The sequence below is a fragment of the Lynx rufus genome, unplaced genomic scaffold (genome assembly GCF_022079265.1).
Source record: "Lynx rufus isolate CCGP_SWC_20201006 ecotype Redwood Valley unplaced genomic scaffold, mLynRuf1.p SCAF_13, whole genome shotgun sequence".
NCBI classification, from domain to species: domain Eukaryota; kingdom Metazoa; phylum Chordata; class Mammalia; order Carnivora; family Felidae; genus Lynx; species Lynx rufus.
Genome location: NW_025814827.1, coordinates 61,464,402 through 61,487,204, shown reverse-complemented (window position 1 = coordinate 61,487,204; position 22,803 = coordinate 61,464,402). Strand labels below are relative to the sequence as shown.

General features: G+C 33.2%; 1 long non-coding RNA gene across 1 annotated transcript in view; it reads right to left on the bottom strand.

The window, feature by feature from the left end:
• LOC124508224 (uncharacterized) overlaps nt 1-21,276 on the bottom strand; it is a 38,373-nt gene extending 17,097 nt beyond the window's left edge. The window contains exons 1-3 of the long non-coding RNA XR_006961216.1: nt 21,051-21,276; nt 20,575-20,733; nt 7,970-8,128 (exon numbers count right to left, since the gene is read on the bottom strand). This is a non-coding gene — a long non-coding RNA (uncharacterized LOC124508224). The remainder of the gene's footprint in view (nt 1-7,969; nt 8,129-20,574; nt 20,734-21,050) is intronic.
• Nucleotides 21,277-22,803: the final 1,527 nt, after the last annotated feature.

Here is a 22,803-nt window from a genome sequence, read left to right as displayed (position 1 = left end):
CACTGCGTAATCCCCTCGCATTGACTGCAGGCAGTATGTGTGAATTGCTTCTAGCCAACAGAATGTGGCATTCCAATAAGGATATAGAGATGTCACTCCTTTGGTTATGTTATTATATATAAGACTTTGCCCTAGCAGACTACACTGAAAGGTCGTCCTTGTTGGTTTGATGAAGTAAGCATTTATGTTGAGAAAGCCCTTGTGGCAAGAAACTGAGTAGAGCCACAAGGAACTGTGAATAGTCTCTAGGACCTGAGGGTGGCCTTTAGCCATAGCCAGCAAAAAGCTAGAGCCCTCAGTAATTCAAACACAAAAGAATTTCTTCTTGCAATAATTTAGATGCTTAGAAGTGGATTCCTTCCCAGGTTAGCCTGGGCTAACCTGGCCAGGCTTGTAAAAACTCAGCCTGGCATGTCCTTGATTGAAACTTGTGAGATAGTAAGAGGCCTCAGCCACACTATGCTAAGACTCCCAAGTCAGAAACCATGGGCTATTTTAAGCCACAGAATTTGTGGTAATTGGTTATATATGCAGCAATATAGAACAATTGCTGTAGTCATGATCTTACTTTTTCTTTTTAGTTATTCATTAATAATGTGAACTGGTGGAATTAACTTGCAGTTGCCACTCTATCAGTACTTAAAAAGGAACAGAAGATATGTCATGGAGCAATCATTTCTGAGCGGCAAAACAAATGGCATAAGATTGTATGACTGCTCCTGTTTTAACAAAGAAGGTGACTGACAAAACTGGAACCAGAAACCACAATCATACATGGCTACGCCACAGAGTAAGCAACAGAGTTGAGGAAAATTGTAGCAATTCTGAGAAGGATTTTTCAAGGGAGCTATTTTCTTTTTTAACTTGTAGTTGAAAAATATATCTCCTGTGCCAGAAAGGAGGAGAGCCATAATCAATTGGTCATATCATATATTGGCTTTAGCAAAAATAGAGCAGAAACTGCTGGAGGCTAACGTGACTAAAGTAACTCATAAACTATATTCTTCTTGTGGGAATATCAAGGATCCAATGCATTCCTGACTCACTTTCTGCTTCAACTTTAAGAGAAGGTGTACAAAACACATGGAAGAAAAGATAGATGTATTTTAAAAGTTAGTGCACAGGGATTTTGTTCTATGAGAGGATTGTTGCTATATACTCTAATTATAGCACTATGTTGTCATAGCATTTAAAATAGGGTAACAAATATTGGATAATATAATATTTTGAAATAAAATATGTGCAGTATAAAATGGTTACTCTGAAATATTATATCATCGCTTTCAACATGACAAAGAGGTATAAAAGCTGTGGAGAAATAAAAACATACTACTTGATTGACCTTAGTGAGAGAGAGTAAATGGGATTTGATTATTTCTCAATAGGTCATTAGAAAAAACCTTTAAAGTAGAATATAGGGGAATTAAAACTAAAGCATATTATCTAAATCACTACATGAGGTTGATAAGGTTTCATCCACACTCCAATAATTCCATGATTCATAAAATCTTCCTAGCATGGAGTCGAGTCTTCTATGGCATTGACTTTTAAAAATCCTCTGAGGTTGGTATGGTTTCAGAGGACAGTAAACATTAAATGTAAGAAAGCTTGAGAAATAGTTATAGGTATTAAAATAATCTGTTGCAATGACAAAAGGAGAAAACTAAAGTCACTTTATAAAGCTTAGAGACTTAAACTATTAAGAGTACGTGGTACATTTTTTTTCCAGCAGACATATGGTTCACTTCAATTACTTTTTTAACGTTTTGTCTCCTTACGATGAATATTAAGTCTTTATAGTAGAAAATCTTTGCAATTTACCACATAAATATCAGGAATAAATATGCTAACATATACCATTTGCTCTTCTGTGTATAGGTTTTGCACTTGTAATACCAATAATGACTTTTTAATTACAAAATAATTAATATAAGTACTAGATAATTCTGACCATCAGTGCTTGAGTATTTCCTTTTTGCTCACTGATATTTACTACTGGTGTCAAACTGATCACTTTTCCTGGCTCTCTCTTCACTTCTTCATTTTGCATTTCATGACTTAACATTTCCTCCCCAGAAAAACACTACTAGGGCCATTACTTCTGGTAACTAATCCTTTAGCCTGGCCTGAAGTCTTTCTTGCTAAATGAGATTGTTAAAGATTGCCATTTTTCTGAGTCCAGAGCAACACTGGTTTGCTCACTAGATTGATATTTATTGAGTTAAGAAAGCCATCTCTTAGGGCCCCTAGGTGGCTCAGTTGGTTGAGCATCCGACTCTTGATTTCAGCTCAGGTCATCTCGGGGTTGTGCAATTGATCCCTGCATTGATTTCTGCACTCTCTCCCTCTCTCTCTCTGTCTCTGTCTCTGTCTCTCTCTGTCTCCCTCTCTCTCTTTCTCTCTCTCTTTATATAGAAATAAAGAAAACTCTCTCATGCTCCTGCATCTTGTTTGGTCAAGCACAGTGGGAGCACAGACAATTTTATCTTCCCTAATCTCTTTCTCTTCCACCATGTCCCTTATCATGCAGAATCTGTCCTCATGTATGGTAGAGACAAAGTTCAGGCAACCACAAAGTTGGAACTAAATGTCTGAAATAGTTTTCTTAATTGTGTAATTATTTTTGCCCCAGAATTTCTTGCTTCCTTGCTTAGACTGTTGACAGTCATTGTTTTCCTCTTTTTTTTATTTGATTTTTGGACATAAGAATGATTTTACTGATAGATTGGTCTTTCTCTTATCTGTCCTAATGATGTATATTCCTTACCATCCTTATCTCAGGAGCCAGTGTCTGAGTACCACAGAAGGACATGAGGCCTGTCTCTTGATAACAGAAAGTATAGTCCTTGGATAATTTGCAAAGTATGACCAGGTAGGTGAATAATCTATTCACTGAGCCTGGACCATTTTGGACATAAAGATGATTAAGGGTTATATCAAACTTTACACAATGTTTGAAACAACGTAAGTAATCTCTTTTCTATCTACTAAAATGCACAAAAGCTAAAATTAATTTATATAATTATGGTTTCTTTCTTTCCTTTTTTCCTGAGTTATTATCACAGCTTTGTTATAAAATGTGATTGGGCGGGCAAAACAACTGTTAGTGTTGTTTCAGACAATGGATCAGAGTACTAAGATTTATTTTTATGACAAATAAAAGCTGAACTAAATGGAGAATCCTGGAGAAATGAATCCTCCAAGGATCAGAAATGTTTTGTCAATTAAGAAAGGGCAATAGGAACATTAATGCATAAAAGCAGACACTGTAACTTTGCTTATGTGGGTGTTTTCTGATCTATTATCTATTCATCTTGATAATTATATGTAGTGGATATTATTATTCCCATTTTTAACAAAGAAAAATGTCTCAACTCTGAGGAGAAATGCTTTTTGGTATCTATTTTACTTAAAAAACGGTACAAATAGAATGGATAACATTTGAATATACAGATATAGGAATAGTTTCCTAAAGCATAATAAAAAATAGAAATAAAGAAATATTATATTTTTGAAAGTTTTATTTTGGAAATTTTACACAGATACAGAATTTTTTATATTTAAAAAAATTTTTATTCTGGAAATTTTATACAGGTACAGAATTTTTTAGTATAATATCAAATACTCATTTTCCTCATCAACAATTATGAATACATCATCAATTTGTTTAGTCTATATCATTTCCCAGGTCTCTTCCTGGATTATTTTGAATAATACCCAATGAATCATCACTCTAATTGGAAATACTTAGTAGGTATCTCTAGATAAAATACACCCTTAAAAAAATCACAACACTATTTTAAACCTAAACATTAATACTAATTTTTAATGTGTTAAAATATCAACTTTTCATGTAAATTTTTAAATTTTAAATATTTAAAAAATTACAGTAAAAGGTACATAAAAGTTACCACTTTGAACATTTTTAAATGTATACCTCAGTGGCCAAGTAAATTTATATTGATATACATCTGTTATCATCCATCTCTGCAACTTTTTATGAAGTATCTATTTTTCAAAATTGTTTGAATTACTACTCAATTTCCATATATTGTAACTTAAAAAATGACATTTAAATATTATATAATTTTTCAAGTTTCTTTCTATCTCTTTTTGTTTACTTGGCATATTTTATTGAAGAAAACAATTCATGAATCTAATAGACAATAGTCTGAACACTGATGATTATAGCCATGAAGTAATTTCTTATGACCTGGTAGATAGAGTTTTGACCATATTTGCATTCAGTTATTTTTGACAAGACTGCTTTATATAAAATTTTGTGTACTTCCATTCAAGGGTGTGATGTTTAATTTTATGTGTCAACTTGACTGGGCCACAGAGTGCCCAGATATTTAATCAAACATTAATCTGGGTTTGTCTATGGGGATATTTTTGGATGACATTATAGTCAACTAAATACAGCCAATTGCCCTCCCCAATGTAGGTGACCTTTGTCCAGTTCATTGAAAGCCCTCCCTTCCTCCTACCCATGTATAAGAGGAAATTCCTTTTTCCTGACTGGTTGAGCTGGAGTATTGGCTCTTCCTCTCTCCAGACTTGCACAGAAAAGAAACTCTTCCCAAATTTCACAGCTGCTGGCTTTCATACTGGAATTTACACCATTTACTTTCCTTATTCTCAGGCCTTAGGACTCATACTAGAACTACACAATTGGATCTCTCCTGAGATCTTGGGACTTCTCAACCTCCATAATCATGTGAGTCAATTCCTTATAATAAATGTTTTTCTACGTATTCATCTCTTTCTCTAGAGGACTCTGACTAATACAAGGGGATATGTGTAGGTCTGTTTGCCTTTGTTTTTGTGACATTTCCATTAATTATTACTGATAGATCTGCTACTTAAGGACTCCAAAACAGTAATATTCTAATTCTTATTTATTAGTTTGTCTATTTATTTGTTTATTTGTTTTCTTGTTTATTTATTATAAAACTTATACAACTCAGTAACAAAATAAAAATAAACAACAGGATTGAAAAATGGGAAGAAGAAGTGAATAGATATTTTTCCAAAGAAGCCATACAAATGGACAACAGGTATACAAAAAATTGTCCAATATCACTAATTATCAGGGAAATACAAATCAAAACCTCAATGTGATATCACATCACACCTGTTAATATGGCTGGAATAAAAAAAGACAAGAGGATAACTAGTGTTGATGAGGATGTGGAGAAAAGGAACCCTTAGGCACTATTGGTTTGAATGCAAATTGGTGCAGTCACTCTGGAAAACAGTATGGAGGGTCTTCAGAAAATAAAAAATAGAAATACCATATGATCTAGCAATTGCACTTCTGGGCATACATCCAAAAGAAATAAAAACAGGATCTCAAAGAGGTATCTGAACTCCCATATTCATTGCAGATTATGTACAATAACCAGGATATAGAAACCACGTAAGTGTTTAGCAGTGGATGAATGGTTAAAGTTGAGGTAAGATATGTACATATCTAGATGAGTTATGAAAAAGAAAAAATTCTTGCCATTTGCAGATCATGGGTGGATCTTGAGGGCATTATGCTAAGTGAAATAAGCCAGACATAGAAAGATAATACCTCTTATCATTTATATGCAGACTCTTAACAAAAAATGAAAAATCATAGAAGTAGAGTAGAAAAGTGGTTGCCACGGGCTATGGTGTGGGGGAAATAGGGATAGTTGGTAAAAGGGTAAAAATTTTCAGTGATAAGAAAAAAATAAGTATATATAAGAAATTAGCTTCTCTTACCCTATATTTCCTGCCTTTTCTCCCTTGGGAAAAATCATGTAAATATATTTATGGTTTGTTTTTCTATTTTTTAATATGTTATTTTGTACCATGCTACACATTCCATCTTGCTTTTTTTCACTACAGTATGTTGTGAAGAACACAGCATAGTATTATAAAAAGATGTAACTTATCTGTAAAATTTTCATAGAAAGGTTTTTGAGGAAGAACTATGTTTGAAATTGGTCTTCAGAAACCACCACTGTTCATGGGAAAAAATGAAAGTGTTAAAATTTAGGAGCATGGAGATCAATTAGAAAGCTACTAGCTGTGTCTAAATTAAATCATGAAAAATTTAAATGGCTAGAGATGAAAAGACACAAAGTTAGAGTAGATGGTTTTGGGAAACTCTAAGATGTGGGTAGTAAAAGAGGCCATTATTTAAAATAATTTCAAGGTTGCAAAATAAGGTGACTGAAAGAATTATGGTGACATCAATATGAGTAAGAAATTAATAAAACAGTACTAATTGAAGATGGGTTATTATACAATCAACATTCAATTTTGGGTCTATTTTTTTATATGTCTGCCATATTGTCTAGCAGTTTGTGAAAATGAAAGATAAGACTTGGAGAGAGGTCGGACCTAGAGACATACAAATTCAATTGATTTACATAAAAGGGAGAGATCAGTAAAAGAGATTGGTGAAAATGCCAATGAAAATAATTTAGAGCATGGAATAGACAGACAAAAATGAGAGAGAAACAAACAAGCCAATAAACAAAAACACACCAACACAGAAGCTTTAATTGAATGCAATTAAGGAAAGAGAAGGAAGCAAGTATGAGACTGAAATATATTTTGATCAATGTTTGAATGTAATAAACAATAAATTTTTAAATTATATTTGGTCTATAGAAATCAAGTGGCCATTTTTTGATATCAGTAATATTTGTATCAGTTTGGTAGTAAAATTCAGAAAATATATTATAGTTACTTGTGTGAATTTAGAGAATTTAGTTGTCAGTTAAATGAACTTATCTTTTTGATGCCCTTAAGGTACTTAAAATCCATAATGTTATAAAGCATATTTAAACAATGAATGTTCTCACTTTATTTTTGTTTCTATATGAGTCTTGTAGGGAGGAAAAACTGTGTCTACCCACATATGGAAAATCTTGGTAATATATACTGGAATAATGGGAAAAAGCTAATTTGAAACAGAAGGAATATGACACTATAAGTTTTTTACCTGTGTTCCACAGGGAGTGTAAAGTTGTAGCTGAATCAATTAGAAATTTGTTACCTAGATATAAAATGCAAAACAACTAAAAAGTACCTTTTAGAGTACAAATGCTGCATAGGAATTTGCAACTGACTATATTACTAGTTTTCTCCCTACGTTTAATTCCAGAACTATATTTCCTTGCATATATATATATATATATACATATATATATATATATATATGTATATATACCATATTTAAGTTAAATATATGGTATATATACATATATATATATGGTATGTATATATACCATATATTTAAGTTAAATTATAATTGTATTATAAATATGTTGATTATTTAATAATACTTTAAAAATATTTTATATCTATGCTTACATAGTTATCATAATTCCTTGGTATCAATAATGCAATAATGGCTTACAATGATTTAAATATAATTTAACTTTCTATCCAAGACATCACATATATTTCTGTGACTAAATTCATACTATAGAGTTTCAGTCTAAACATGGTCTAATTTCCTAACTTATTATCTTTAATAATAAATCCCACTTGTGTTACACTTTTATAATTATCATGAATGCTTTCTAGAGTCCTGAGAATCTTTTCTCAAATAAGTTTTGCATGTATAGCTACTTACTCTAATTATGAGTTATTCATTGTTCCAATGAAGTATCTTTTAAGATTTGTAGTGCTGTTACAAAGCATAAGAAATGCAGATCCTAAAACTTCTATGTGTTTATAAGAAAGGGAGTGCAAGTATTAAAAAAAAAGACTTACAATAATGATATATTTAATATTAAGTCTATCTACTATATGTAATTATCCATTAGCTGATTCAAAATTTTTTCAGTGTAAATTAGAATTGTTCAATGAAAAATATACACCATCCTTTCTTAATGAAGGAAAAATAATTGGTAAGGCTTAAAAATATAATGTAGAAAAAGAAAGCTGAAGGAATGCCTTGAATAGCCAAAAAGTGCCTGACCTGATATCCATTATGAGGATTGAATAAACCAGTCTCTTTGGCAGATTGTCTTTAGGTCATTTCTATAATATTCATTTATTGAAGTTGGACTTCTAGATGAAGAAATACATTTTGTTTCATATATCTGCTGCAGTGCACTAATGTTGAATGTTTCAATTTCTAAAATTCAAAGAAATTTCTGTAGGTTAGAAGTCAACTACTTGCCAGAAACAAACAAAAAAACATGAGTGAGTATTACACAGACCAAATACTATATATGTTGTATATATAATTACATATATATATATTAACCTAATATATAGAATTTAAAAATAACTGCCCCCAGACTGCCTGATAAAACAGGTGTCCCTAAATAAGACCATAACAGAATAAAAAATATTCTATTTGGTTACATTGGAATCTTGTATACATTAATAATTCTTCCATATTTGTGTCTCCATACATATATGTGGAAATATATATATAGAAATATATATATATGGAAAAAATATTATACACACACATACACACACACAGAAAGTGCTCTAGAACAGGGGAGGGGCAGAGAGAGAGAGGGAGACAGAAAATCTTAAGTGGGTTCCACCCTCAACACAGAACCCAATATGGGGCTGGAACTCATGACTGTGAGATTGTAACCTGAGCTGAAATCAAGAGTTGGACACTTCAACTGAGCCATACAGGCATCCCTATTTCCTTATATTTCAAAAGCGGTAAATTTTATCTACTTTTGCTACTCTGTACAGTATTTGTGGACAATTTCATTTAAAATCTAGGTATTTTCGGGGCTCCTGTTTGGTTCAGTCAGGTTAGTGTCAGACTTGATTTCAGTCTCAGGTCATGATCCAAGGATCATGGGATTGAACCCTGCACTGGGCTCTGCACTGGGCATGGAACCTGCTTAGGATTCTCTCTCTCTCTCTCTCTCTCTCTCTCACCCTTTCTCTCTCTCTCTCTCCATCTGCTCCTCTCCCCCACTTGTGCACTCTTTCTCTAAAATGAAACAAAAAATAAAATAAATTAATAAAAATAAAATCTTGGTATTTTCAAAGTATCAAGAAGAAGTAAATTTTACTGTGTTTAATGAAATTACTATTTTAAATATAATCATTTTGTTTATTTCTTAAGTTATATTTTTCATATTTTCTAACTCATAACAAATTTTTAATATATACACACATATATTTTAGATACAAAAATCTTGTGATAGTAGAAAGGCCCAGTTTGAAGGAATTTTCTCTCCAAATATTTCTTTGTAGATGTTTTTTTCTCCATTTGTTTTAAAGCTCCCAATGGTAAAATTTTCACATGCTTCAGCTACCAACTCAGTTACTGAAAAGATGTGTAAAACATTTATCCTTAATGGGCTATAGATGGAACATTGATCTTAAAGTCTCTGAGGAAAACAAATAATTGAGTTCATGTAATTTAATTGGTTCTAAAGTTGATATTAGAATGCATAATCCACTGTTTTTAACAAATATGTGAATTAAGAGTTTTACAATAAAATAATTTTATGTTTCAAAATTTTATCCTACTGAACAATGTATTTTTTTAGTTTCTCTCTCTGAACTTCGATTCTGCTGCTTTTCATTGAAGAATATTAATATATAATTAATATTAATACTATTAATATATAATATATTATATCACATATGAATAATATTAGTATATAATATATGTAATCCCACTTAAAGTAGAATCTCTTATAGAAAGATAATTGGACCTAAAGTGTTCACATTGTCCTTTAATGAATAAAGACCAAAATGACCTTAACATTGTTCTCAACTCATCTTATCTTTACACAGGTTTCTTTCTGACCCTAGGTCCCTGATCTCATTTTTCCAGGATACTTTTCTTTAGGTAACTTGCAATTGTGTTTTGTTTTGCTTTGTTTGTTTGTTTGTTTGTTTCTTTGTTTGTTTTTTATCTTGCTTGGTATGATGGTGTCTTTAACAATAGGATTTTGCTACTACAATGCTGGACATTTTCCTTTCAACATCAGTTATAACTGTAAAGATGCCCATAGCTTGAATTTTTGAGTACAAGTTATATCCTACCAAAGAAAAAATTAAAAGTGTGAATATGAGTCTTGACAAACTGTGTCTAAATTTTTGGTTTAAGCTCTCTGTTAAAAATAATAGACAAGAGGGGCGCCTGGGTGGCGCAGTCGGTTAAGCGTCCGACTTCAGCCAGGTCACGATCTCGCGGTCTGTGAGTTTGAGCCCCGCGTCAGGCTCTGGGCTGATGGCTCGGAGCCTGGAGCCTGTTTCCGATTCTGTGTCTCCCTCTCTCTCTGCCCCTCCCCCGTTCATGCTCTGTCTCTCTCTGTCCCAAAATAAATAAAAAAACGTTGAAAAAAAAATTAAAAAAAAAATAATAGACAAGAGATGTACCAGGGAAGATAAAGGTAGATTTCTAGACAAAGATAATAACTATGATCACTCATGTTTTTCGAATTATTCATTTGTCTATTTAACAAATAGCTGTATCCACATGAAGACATAAACTTCAAGTCCTTGGACATCTTAAGTTAGTTTTTCATTTAAGATATGGTCGTACACAATAGACACAGCTAAATAGTACTTTAAAGCAGCAGACTAAATGAATAATACAGGTCACAGAATTTTATAAATTTCAACACATGGTGTTAGAATTTGGAAAAAGAAGTGAAAATTAGGAATTACCAGGGTCTTGAACTATGATAATAAATTAGAGAAGTGGAAAAAGGGGGAAAGTATACTCAGGAAGAATACAAATCAATAAAAAATCTTTCAATCAAGGCTGACTGACCATAGTGTATTTTATGGACTACCTAGAAGAAAGAAAAGGAATGAAGAAATATTTGGATGCTTTAAAAAAGTGGTTTTATAAGAATATGAGAGCCAGTAGATAAGAACCAGTAGATTTATGGTGTCTTGTAGAATCCAACTAGTCATGGTGAGAGAGTGCGACATATGACTTGAAAGAATAGATAGCATCCAACTGTGAAGATCTCAAGTGCAGGCTGACTAGGTTTGCCTGTAGCCTATATGACTTTGATATAATGTGAGGAAATCAATTTCAATAAGAAAGCAAATCAAACTATTTTAATTTCTCAAGTGGGTATTTGCATATTAATCACAAATATTTAATCTAAGTGTCTTCCTGTCTCAAATAAAAGATGTGTTAGTAAATTATTCTGGGTAAGACAGAATTTTCATATACATAAGGATTTATACTTTTTTAAAAGCAATAATAGAATAGTTTTAATTAATAGATGATTTATGCAAACCTATATGATCCAATTTAAAATATAGCCAGGAATTAAAAATGTAGATGGACTACTTGAGGTGATCACTGTGGTTAGTGATCTCTGCACATGTCTGTAAGTGACAGAGATTTGAAATTATTAATGTCAATAATTCAGAATGAAACTTTCTAATGTTCTTAGCCAACATTCACATTTTTAATTGCTTACTCAAACTGCTGCAACACCTCCAGCCTCTAGAATTCATGAATAGCATTCCTCTGTAAGTTGACCCCATCAACCCTATTGAAGTCCCAAGTTCTAGTGTTAAGTAAATAACCGCTCCAAAAGGCCACTATACCATTAGAGGTCATGACGCCATGGTCCTTGTTCATCCCAGAGACCCAAACAGTTATCCTATAGACCTTTCCTGAAATTGACTCTATAACACATTTCTCAATATCTGCTCAAACCATTACATTGATATATTTTTTTAAATCTTCAACTTCTTTCCTAATGTTTATTTCAGGTTTGTGTACTACTCCAAACATGCTTGTCCCTAAAGGGCACTGATTTTCCCCAAATTATTTAAAGCAGAGTTTGTATTTGCTTTGCATCTCAAGGCCACTTTGAAAATATTTCTTATTTCTTCAACACTTTCTTCTCACTTGAAAAACAAATGTTATTAGATTTAACATCATCTTTCCTGTCAACTATTGATTTGGGGGTCACCCACCTCATTAAAAATTTTTTAAAAATAGTTGTTTATTTTTGAGTGGCAGAGATAGACAAAGCACTAGTGGGAGAGGGGTAGGCTCCAGGCTCTGAGCTGTCAGCACAGAGTCCAATGCAGGGCTCGAACTTACAAACTGCAAGATCATGACCTGAGCCTAAGTCAGACGCTTAACCAACTGAGTCACCCAGGCACCCCAACCCCACCCCACGTTTTTTAAAATAATTATTTATTCATGGTATTTCACTCCTTACTATTATTCCTAACATTTTCTTTGTAATAGCTTCAATATTCCAGTACAAGTTTGGTTCAAAATATTCAAAGTCTGGTCTCTTGGTTCTTTGAGCTCCTCCATCCGATCATGTTTTCATCCTCTAAGCTAAACTAACAATTTCCATGGTCTTAATCTGGACTGTGAGGTCAAAAATAACTACCCCATCTCCAGAACTTCACCTTCAAGCATCACCGTGTCTAATCATTGTCTTTCATCTTTCCAGATCACTGAGCCACTATATTTTTATGCCATGCTGAAAAGAATCTAGATGGCAGTTATTAGCACGTTTCCTAGGCTGGGTATCTTGACAGTAATCATGCTACAGAGAAGAGAAGTTGAATACATCATTCCATAGAGTTTTGCCTACCCCATAAACATAACATGTGGGGCATAAGAATTTCTGTTACTGGAGTGAAGGACATGAAGAAGCTTGCATTTTTTATCTTTAAAAAGAAAACAGAGTACTTAAGTTGGCAACTTAAAATAGGGCACATATACCATATTTCTGCTTCTAGATTTGAGTAGAGGCAGAAAAAAAATGAAGCTGTTCAATATCTTGCTTATGTCTAGTACAAATATTTCTGTACTGGAAATTTGATTCTTATATGTTATATTTAACAGTGCTCATTGTGTGAACATGATCAGAAAGCTACATTTGAACCTGTATTGGACCCTAGATGAGAATCTCAGTACAATTCCTTAGGGTTTGTAGACAAAGCCACCCTTCAGCAAGTAACTTTTTCTATGGAGAAATAGTTTCTGACTTTTTACTGGGTCGTTTTTCAGACTAAAGTACTGAAGAAAAGGTACTAGGTAATCATGCCACCTAAGTCTCACATCATAAAAAAGATCTATCCAGCCACTAAGTCAGGCACATCCAACAGTCCTTTGCCATCCCAACATCAAGTGGAGGTATTATTTATGCATGAGATTAGACTAAGGCAGAACTTGATAGCATAAATCATAAATAAATTGCTGTCACACTTCCAATTCTTCCTCAAATTATATCTTTTGTATCATGATATATTCCTCATGTCCTGACTGAAAATTAAAACTCCAATTTCATAGAATGCTATTTCTGTTATTTGTGTAAATACACACACAAATATATATGTGTGTATATACATATATACATACATATATATACATATATATGTATATATATATATATATATACTAATAGATGTAGGATATATTTGTAATCAATGAAAAGATGAGTGTTAGGGTATTTGCATAATTTTTGAGTGTGAACTTTATATTTTATCCATTTTCTGTAACTCTTCTGAATTTTTTGTACTTATATATTGTTTTATATTTATTTTAATAATAGGAATATTAACCCTTTACCTGTGAGCATAATGCAAAATTTTTTTCTGATTATTCATATTCTCAGACTTTGCCCTTCTGTTTATTTGTTTTTTGTTCCTATAGAAGTTTCTACTTTATTTTTATATTATATAAACCAGCAAAAAAAATTGCACCTATATTTTGGGGCCAGAATTCAAAAAGCTTTCCCAACATTCAGGATATAATGAAATATACCCAGAATTTTGTTTATAATTTCACATCTTTCTTGACATTTAGATACAATATGTTTCATTTAGGGGTATAAGCAATTATATTTTGATCCAATTGTCATTGTGCCCAAATGGTTATACCCCTGTTTTCAAACTTTTAGTGAAAAGATAATTTTCCTCAGTGATTTGAAATGCTACCTTTGTGTACAGTAAATTTCCATGTGCTTGTATTTGATGTTCAATTTGTTCCAAATATATAACTTTTCACAGGTCAGCAACATAGTGTTTTAGTTATAGAGACTTTATGGTATGTTATCCTAGTTCCCAACATTGAATTTTATTTTCAATACTTGTTATCATTGAATGTTTATATTTTTCATATGAACTTTAGAATAAATGTGTCGACCTCCATCAAAAAATAGTATTTTTGTTGGTGGTGTTGTCATCATTATTTCAAAACTACTGATCCAATATAAAAGTTTACCTGAATCAAAATTTTTCTGGGTTGTGTTTGATTATTTTGTGAGTAAACAAATTCAGGATATAAGTAACTTTATAGTCTTGCGCTAATTTAGTGTGGTAACCTAATTAATAATATTGCCACATCTTCAGAATATAACCCATTTCTACCCCCCACCTTATTATCTTGGGAAACAGGAAACGAAATATGAATTGAAACTAAATTCGCTTACAAATAAAGAACTTTTCAAGACACAGGAAATGTATTTTTATTCTACTTAGTAGAACATTAAAGAACATTAAAGAAGTAGAACATTAAAGATCATTAAAGAACTTTTCTATGCCGATTAATATTTTAATATTCTGAAATCTGAATAATAATATGCCTTAAGAAATTCAAGGAGTGTAGTATGATTTCTGATATAAAAGTACTTCAGGGAAAACAAACTATTTCAAATATGTTAACTATTATTACTACTCCAAATTCTTCAAACACTGTGCCATTCTAATTTATTAATGAAATGATACACTATTGAAATGATTTCATTTTTAATAATGCCTCACAAAATTTGAATGTCTTTGCTTTCATTAGGTGATTATTCAAAATACCAAGCACAGCTACTCACAGATGACTGACCAAACAGGAATCTCACTCCATTTTTCAATGTTTACCTGCTGACAACTTTTAGACATCATCCCTTCCTCATCGTTTTTGTCCACATTTGGGTGAGCTAATAAGAGAGCCTGTGCTTTCTCCTTCAGTACCTGCTGGAAACTGAAACCACACAAGCCCCCACCTTATCCGTACCCCACCCTTAAATGCAATAAAAACTCCTGAGCCAGTCTCTTTTTCTGGCACTCTCCAGACACTTCAGACCTCCTTGAGATCCCTGCTCTGTGTGGTGTACTACTCTTGACATTTCAGTCAAATTTCAGTGAAAGTGCTCCCTGCTTTTGCAGGGTGACCGTAACGGCTTGACCCCTGCAGGAACTGATCGATCAAGGAAGACAACACAACAGCTGCATGGTTAGTAAATAACAAAAACTTGGTCAGTCTTCCTCTTTAATTACCTTAGTCTTATATGATGTTTAAAAAGTAATTCACATATTACCTAACGTCATTTTTAATATGTTGCATGGACATAAATAGGTCCCAATAAAGTAGGCTAAGATTAAAAAGATCTGTACAATTTAGAAAACATGAAGGTGTTATTTTGTAATCATTTTATTTTATTTTTTTATTTTTTTTTATTTTATTTTTTCAATGTTTATTTATTTTTGGGACAGAGAGAGACAGAGCATGAACGGGGGAGGGGCAGAGAGAGAGGGAGACACAGAATCGGAAACAGGCTCCAGGCTCCGAGCCATCAGCCCAGAGCCTGACGCGGGGCTCGAACTCACGGACCGCGAGATCCTGACCTGGCTGAAGTCGGACGCTTAACCGACTGCGCCACCCAGGCGCCCCTGTAATCATTTTAATTACATGATATATTAAATATATCTGCTATTAAGGTAGTATAAACTACCCTGATTTAAATAACTCTAAATTAACATTAAATGTATGATAAGAGAGTGCTAGAAATAAGACACAACTAATAATCAACATTTTACTTACAGGATTTCCTTCACAAACTATTGTTTTTATCTTCATAATTCAAAGTAAGTAATGAATTTCTATGATATTTATCTCTTGTTGCAAGAAAATTTACCAAATACAATGGCCTCCTGTTTTATGGAAATACATGTTTTTGTGGTTTATGGAATGGTAATAATAGTAACTAAGGTGTGATGTTCTTTTATAAAACTTTGATTATCTTTGAAAATAGCTAATATCTTTATGATGTTTAAGTATTGGAATAATAGTGTTCTTTTGTATGTACAACCTGTAAATTGCCGCTGTTGGAATATTTTCATACTTTTTTGTAGATAGAATATATCTTTATGTCTTAAAATTTTCTTCTTGTGGAAATGTTATTTGCAGAATGCACTGTTTAATAAGGTTTAGAATAATAATCCAAAAGATAAGTATCTAGTATTTAAGTACTCTTAGGGAAAATAAATTTCAACTTAAATGCCAAACAACTTTATTTTAAATATAATGCTTCAATGTTAATTATTTATAATTTTTATTTTATATTAAAAGACAGACGTGTAAATTCTAGAGTTGGAAATTTTACTTGAAAAATTCTTTAACTTCACAGGACACAACAAACATATTGACAACAGTGGAGGAAAATAAATCTTTCTTTTCTTTCTTTGATTTTATCTTATTTTATTTAACATTTATTCATTTTTTTTAAATTTATTATTTTAATTTACATCCAAGTTAGTTAGCATCTAGTGCAACAATGATTTCAGGAGTAGATTCCTTAATGCCCCTTACCTTAGCCCATCTCCCCTCCCACAACCCCTCCAGTAACCCTCTGTTTGTTCTCCATATTTAAGAGTCTCTTATGTTTTGTCCCCCTCGCTGTTTTTATGTGAAAATCTTTTGTTTCTTATTCTTCATCAAGAACTATCAGAATTCTTACAATCTGCAATTGACAGACAGCTTCTAGTTCTGGTTAACTGCTCCACTTTCCAAACACAAGTTATATCAACTTGAACTTAACTATTCTTCACTGGGTTTTCATCACAAACAGGCAGAAAGATAGCTTTGCATTAAAGGAAACAAAAAAAAGTTTTCAAGTTCTTTTAACATGTTTATTAAGCAGATGGTGGTTCCTATAGAATGAATAATTGTGTCCTTCTCAAAATCATATGTTTAAATCCTAACCTGCAGTGTGATGGTAACTGGAGGTGGGACCTTGGGAGGAGATAAGGTCATGAGGTGGAGCCTGCATGCATGGGATTCATGCCCTTGTAAAAGAGATTCCAGAGAGCTCCCCTCTTATCCCTTCACTATGAGACACAGCAACAAGACAGCCCTCTATGAACCAGGAAACTGATTCTCACCAGAGACAATCTGCCAGTGCCTTGATGTCGCAATTCCCAGCTTTTAGAACTTTTGAGAAATAAGTTTCCATTGTTTTAAAGCCACCTACTCTATGGTGTTTTTGTTGTAGCAACCCAAATAGCCTAGGCAGTAATTGCTAACAGAAGTGGGGTGCTGTTACAACAGATACTTAAAACTGTGGAAGTGGCTGTGGTAACAGACAGAAGCTGGAAGAGTTCTGAAGAGCATGCTAGGAAAATCATACATTGCCATGAACAGAGAGTTAAAGGTGATTCTGTGAAGTCTCAGATAGAAAGAGCATTCTAGAGAAAGCCTCAATCTTAGAGAATACTTAGGTAATTGTGAACAGATGTTGGCAGAACTTACCCACACAGGCCATTTTGATGACATCTCAGATGGAAATGAGAGACATGTTATTTAAAACTATAGGAAAGGTTATTGTCGTTATACAGTCGCAAAGAACTTCATTAAGTTGTATTCATATTCTGGTGTTTTGTGGACTGTTGATCCTGGGAGCAATGAAATTGAATACGTAGTTGGTGAAATCATAAGCAAAGTATTGAAGGTGTGACTTGACTCCTTTCGACTGCTTACAGCAGGATGTGAGAGAGAAGTGACTTAAAGATGAAGTTGCTGAGCAAAAAAGAAGCAGAACTTAAAGATTTGGAAAATTATCAACCTATCCATATTGCAAAAAGATGGGGGCACTAAGGATATGACCAAGCTACTGTTTGATAAGGAGAGTAATATGAATCAGCCATCTCAACAGAAGTCAGAAGTTATTTTCCAAGAAGATGGAATGACCCCAAAGAGTTCATCAAGACAGCACTCCCATCATAGGCCTCGAGTGCAAGGGTGTGAGGGATAAAGTGGTTTCAAAGGGAACAATCTTCAGGTGGGCCAGGGAAATTCCACCCAATAACCCAGGGGTAGAACCCCTGCAGAGAGTTGTGACTTTGGTTGTGCCTAGCAGAGCTCTGTGGGCATTGATTGCTGCCTCCACCTATATTTCAAAGGACAGGGCTACTGGGTGAAATCAGGGACTCCAAATACCAGTCTACACTGAGAGGGCTGTGGGCATGAGACAGTAGAGCCATGGGACCCAATTAGAAAGCCACCTTGAGGGCAGGGCCCAGGCAGAACCACTGCAAGTTCTTCCTACTGAGCTGTAGGGGGCAGGGGCGTGTTGTCACTCCAGTGGACCTAGAAGTCAGATCCTCAAGCCAAAGAGGATTATTCTCAAGCCTTAAGTCTTAATGTTGTTGCCCTGATAAATTTTGGACTTACTTGAGACTTGTCATTCTTCTCTTTCCTACCTTTCCCTTTGGAATGGAAATGTTTATCCTATGCTATCCCACCATTGTATTTTGGAAACATATACCACATTTACTTTCACAAAGAAGTAAATCTTTGTTTATAAACTACCCAGTCTATGTTTGTTGTTGTTGTTGTTGTTTTAAAGCAGCTGAAACAAACTAAGACAGTATTGTTAATTTATATGAGTCTAATATTCCACTTTTACAGTAGTATTAATTTATATGAGTCTGATATTCCACTTTTCACTCTGGCTTATGAGTCCAGAAAATGGAATCAATTAAATTTTCTTGTAATATTCAGATGCTTCTCTTTCTAAAAGAGTTGACAGACAATTTTCCATTTCACATTTCACACACACATACACAAACACACAAATTCTTATGCTGACTATTCCCAATAAAGTTGTAGAAGACAGTATTTCACAGAAGCTTGGTTCACAGTTCCTAAATTTTCATCCATGAAAGTCCAGAGTATACATTTATTTGAGATATGTATAGAACAATGGGACATGGTAGCTACTTAATAAATTAAAATTAAGGAAACATTTAAGGAAAAGGAAGAAAATATATGAAGGTAATGAGGTAAAGAATACATAAATAAATTTTATCTTATTTTGGCTTTTCTATTATATTTCTAAGGATATTATAAATCAAATCTGCAATATGCATTTAATATTCTACTTAATGTCATTGTAATAAGACTAGATTTTAAAAAGAAATAAAAGGAAAAAAGCAGAGTAAAACATCTCAGTAATCTTTTAAAATTATAATTGTAATAAAGTAATTTTTTATATTCAAAAAGGTTATTTTTCCTCATCAAACATATTTTACTTCATTTTCTAATAGACTTTACTTTTTAGGGCAATTTTAGAATTCACAGAAAAATTAATTCAAAGGTAAAGAGATTCACATTTTATTTAATTTTTTTTTTTCATTTCATTTATTTCAGAGAGAAAGAGAGTGAGGGGGAGAGAGAGAGAGAGAGAGAGAAAATCCCAGGAAAGCTCCAGGCTCAGCATGGAGCCCGATGTGGAGCTTGATCCCACAACCCTGGAATCATGACCTGAGCTGGAACCAAGAATTAGACACTCAACCACCTGAGCACCCAGGTGCCCCTCATATTTTATTTTTAAATAATACTCAGACTACAGCTTAACCAGTAAACTATTTGATCATATGCATTATATATTCTGTATATACACAGTTATGCTATCATAAAACTCCATTACAAGCAACTTTTTGTTGAATAATACTGTTCCAAACTATTCTGATTTTATTAATGAACTATTGGATCACTATAGGCATCTCTTATGCTAAGTACTGAAGGAATATTATTGGAGTCTTAAATAATCCATTGTTTCATGCAACACTTAGGTCAAGTTTTACAAGCAGACCTTAGTGATACAATGTATGTTCATATACATTGAAAAAGTGAGATATTTTAGAACCAAAACATTTACTGATAATGATTTGAAAACATTGAATTATTTTTAGTTAGCAGAGATTACTAGCATAACCATGGAAATTTTAAGATACTAAACATTCTTCTTATTGGAAATTCTAGGATACTTTTTGGAATCAAATTTATTTAGAAATGGGCCTTGTGAATTATGATTTGTTATCTAGAAGTAAATGTTATAAAATTATTTTCTGTTTTCTTTAAGCTGTTTTAATTTTGTGTTATAATGGTACACTAAAAAATAACATGCTGAGCCTTATATCCCATGAACTACACCAGAAGCTTTATATATATTCTTTTGGTTTAATCATTAAAAAACCTTGGGAGTAAGCATTATTAAACATTTTTCTTCAGATGAAGAAAGTGAGATAAATGTAAACTAAATAATTATCCCACTTAGCACAGCTGTTAAAGAGCAGAAATGGGAATTGAATCTTAGCTATATAGTTTTTAAGTTTATTTTCTCTATTTATAAACTGCTAAGAAAAGATAAAAAGAGTTGGCTCTTACTCAGTTCATATATTGAAAATTTAAAAATGAGTTTCATAGTGTTTTGAGTTACACTGCAGAAATAGGATGGGTCCCATCTAAAATGTGGTTTTATGTCCAGGTTTATGATATTCCACACACCAAGAGAATGTAATAAAAAGTATGTTATTACTTACACAAGAGGCTTCAGGGAGAACTGGGAGGGCACAAGCAGATCCAGGCTGGTTTGAGCAAAACTGCGGGACTGTGTTTGGGTCTTTATAGTGGCCAGGAAGTAGGACTGGAGAAAAGTTCCTCGGAAAAGATGAGGCACATGAGAGCTTTACCAGCCTGTCCTGTAGGATCAAAGGGGAAAGGGAAGGTGAGGCTTAGGAACGACTCAGCAGTCATCAAAAATGGTCAGTCTCTTTATTACAACTCATATAACGTTCCTTGTAATACTCCATATCTTTCTTACAATATCAAGGCACAAAATATTTAGCTAAATAATTTTTAGTTAAAAGGTAGTTTACATCTCCAGGACGTGTGAGAAGAAGACCCAATTATGACACATCCTGTCTCCCAAATCATCAATGAGATTTAATCCAAAATATTTAATTCACACAAATCCCCTATCATCATTAGAATGCAGAAAAGGGTTCTTCCAACATACCTATAACTTTGAAGAATATCTTCATAAAATTATACAGGTATAAGTTGAGCGAGGAGGAATTTAGTCACTGCATATTGGAGAAAAGCCGTAAGCTTCCATTAATACTTTTTGTTTTGGAGCACCATATGGCTCTAAGGATAGACTGTGAAACATTCTTGGAAGATGAATCTTTCTCTTGCTTTTGCCATGCCATGCTTCATCTCTTATACAGCCTGCAGGGTACAGAAATGTCCCTCTTTATTCAAGAGCAGATGGCAGTGCAGTGTTAATGTTGGCATTTGTTAAGCAGTTGGTTGGAAAGATGGGCTCTTTCCTGACTAAATATGGACTCAACAAATGAGTTTCAGAAGTGACTTGCATTTGTCTGCTAGGGCTGTCATTACTGAGTACCACAGACTGGGTGGACTAAAGGACACAATGTGATTTCTCAGTTCTGAAAGTTAGAAGTCTGAGATCAAGGTGTCAGCAGGCTTGATTTTTTCTGAGGCGTCTCTTGTTGGCTTGTTGATGACCATTTTCTCCCTGTGTCTTCACACGATCTTTCTTCTGTCCTTGTCTGTATCCAAATTTCCCCTTCTTTCTCCCCCTGCCCCTCGATCTGACAATGTATTCCTTTACATTATTTTGTTTAGGTTAGCCAGGAACTCATTTAATGCTAGTGGTGGTAGAAGACATCATTCTCTTCACTGTGCATCAGGAAGGAGTGCTTAAAAAAAACTTCACTTTAGTTATGTTATAAATCTGATGAATACTGTGTTTTTTCTCCCAGTTGAATGTATATTAAAGACAATCAAATACATTGCCTGAATGCATGTGTTCTATTTTCTCCAATCTGTTAGTTCAGTGGCATTGATTCAGGTTTTGAGACTTTCAGTGTCAAAGCATTTTTGTTTTGATTTATTTATTGTAGAGAGAGGAGAGTGAGGGAGAGCACAAGCAAGGGAGGGGCAGAGCAAGAGAAGGAGAGACAGAATCCCAAGCAGTCTCCACACTGTCAGTGCAGAGCTGACACAGAGCTCAGTCTCACAAACTGCAACATCATGACCTGAGCTGATATCAAGAGTTGGACGCTTGACCAATTGAGCCACCCAGGTGCCCCATGCCTGTGATAAATCTTATTTGGACTTGATTAATCCAGACTTGTTATATTAATATCTTAGTATGCAGTTTAAAATGTCTACTTCCATGTTTTAAAAAAACTTTTCCTGTTTCTTTTTTAGATTTGGTGACCAATTTACGCATGTAGAATTATTTGAGAAGCTATTAATATTTTTATTTGTATTAAATATTTATATATATATGTTGTTTTTTTCCTGGAGATTTTATAGGATTTGCCCATATTACATTCTGGGATGGGTACGTTTTACAAGTAACTTTTTGATTACCAAATTGATTTTTAATATTTTTACTGGTTTGATCATACTTTCTACCACATTTATGACAATGTTCTTCATTTTAAAGTATAAAAAACCATCCATTGTGAACTAATTTTAAAATTGTAAGTTTACAATTACCTACACTTTTTATTTTTCAAAGCCTACCCCATACATTTTATATTGTTACCTTAAGGTTTTTCTCTTTTATCTTGACTCACCAGATGTTTATCTCTTTTTTTTTTTATTTTCCAAAAAATGTATCAGTGTCATTGACCCGTATATTTATTATTACTTACTGCTTCACTGTTTTATTTCTTAACTATGAACTGTGTTGTCCATTTTAGCTTGTCTTCCTTTAAGTCATTTGTTAGCTTGTT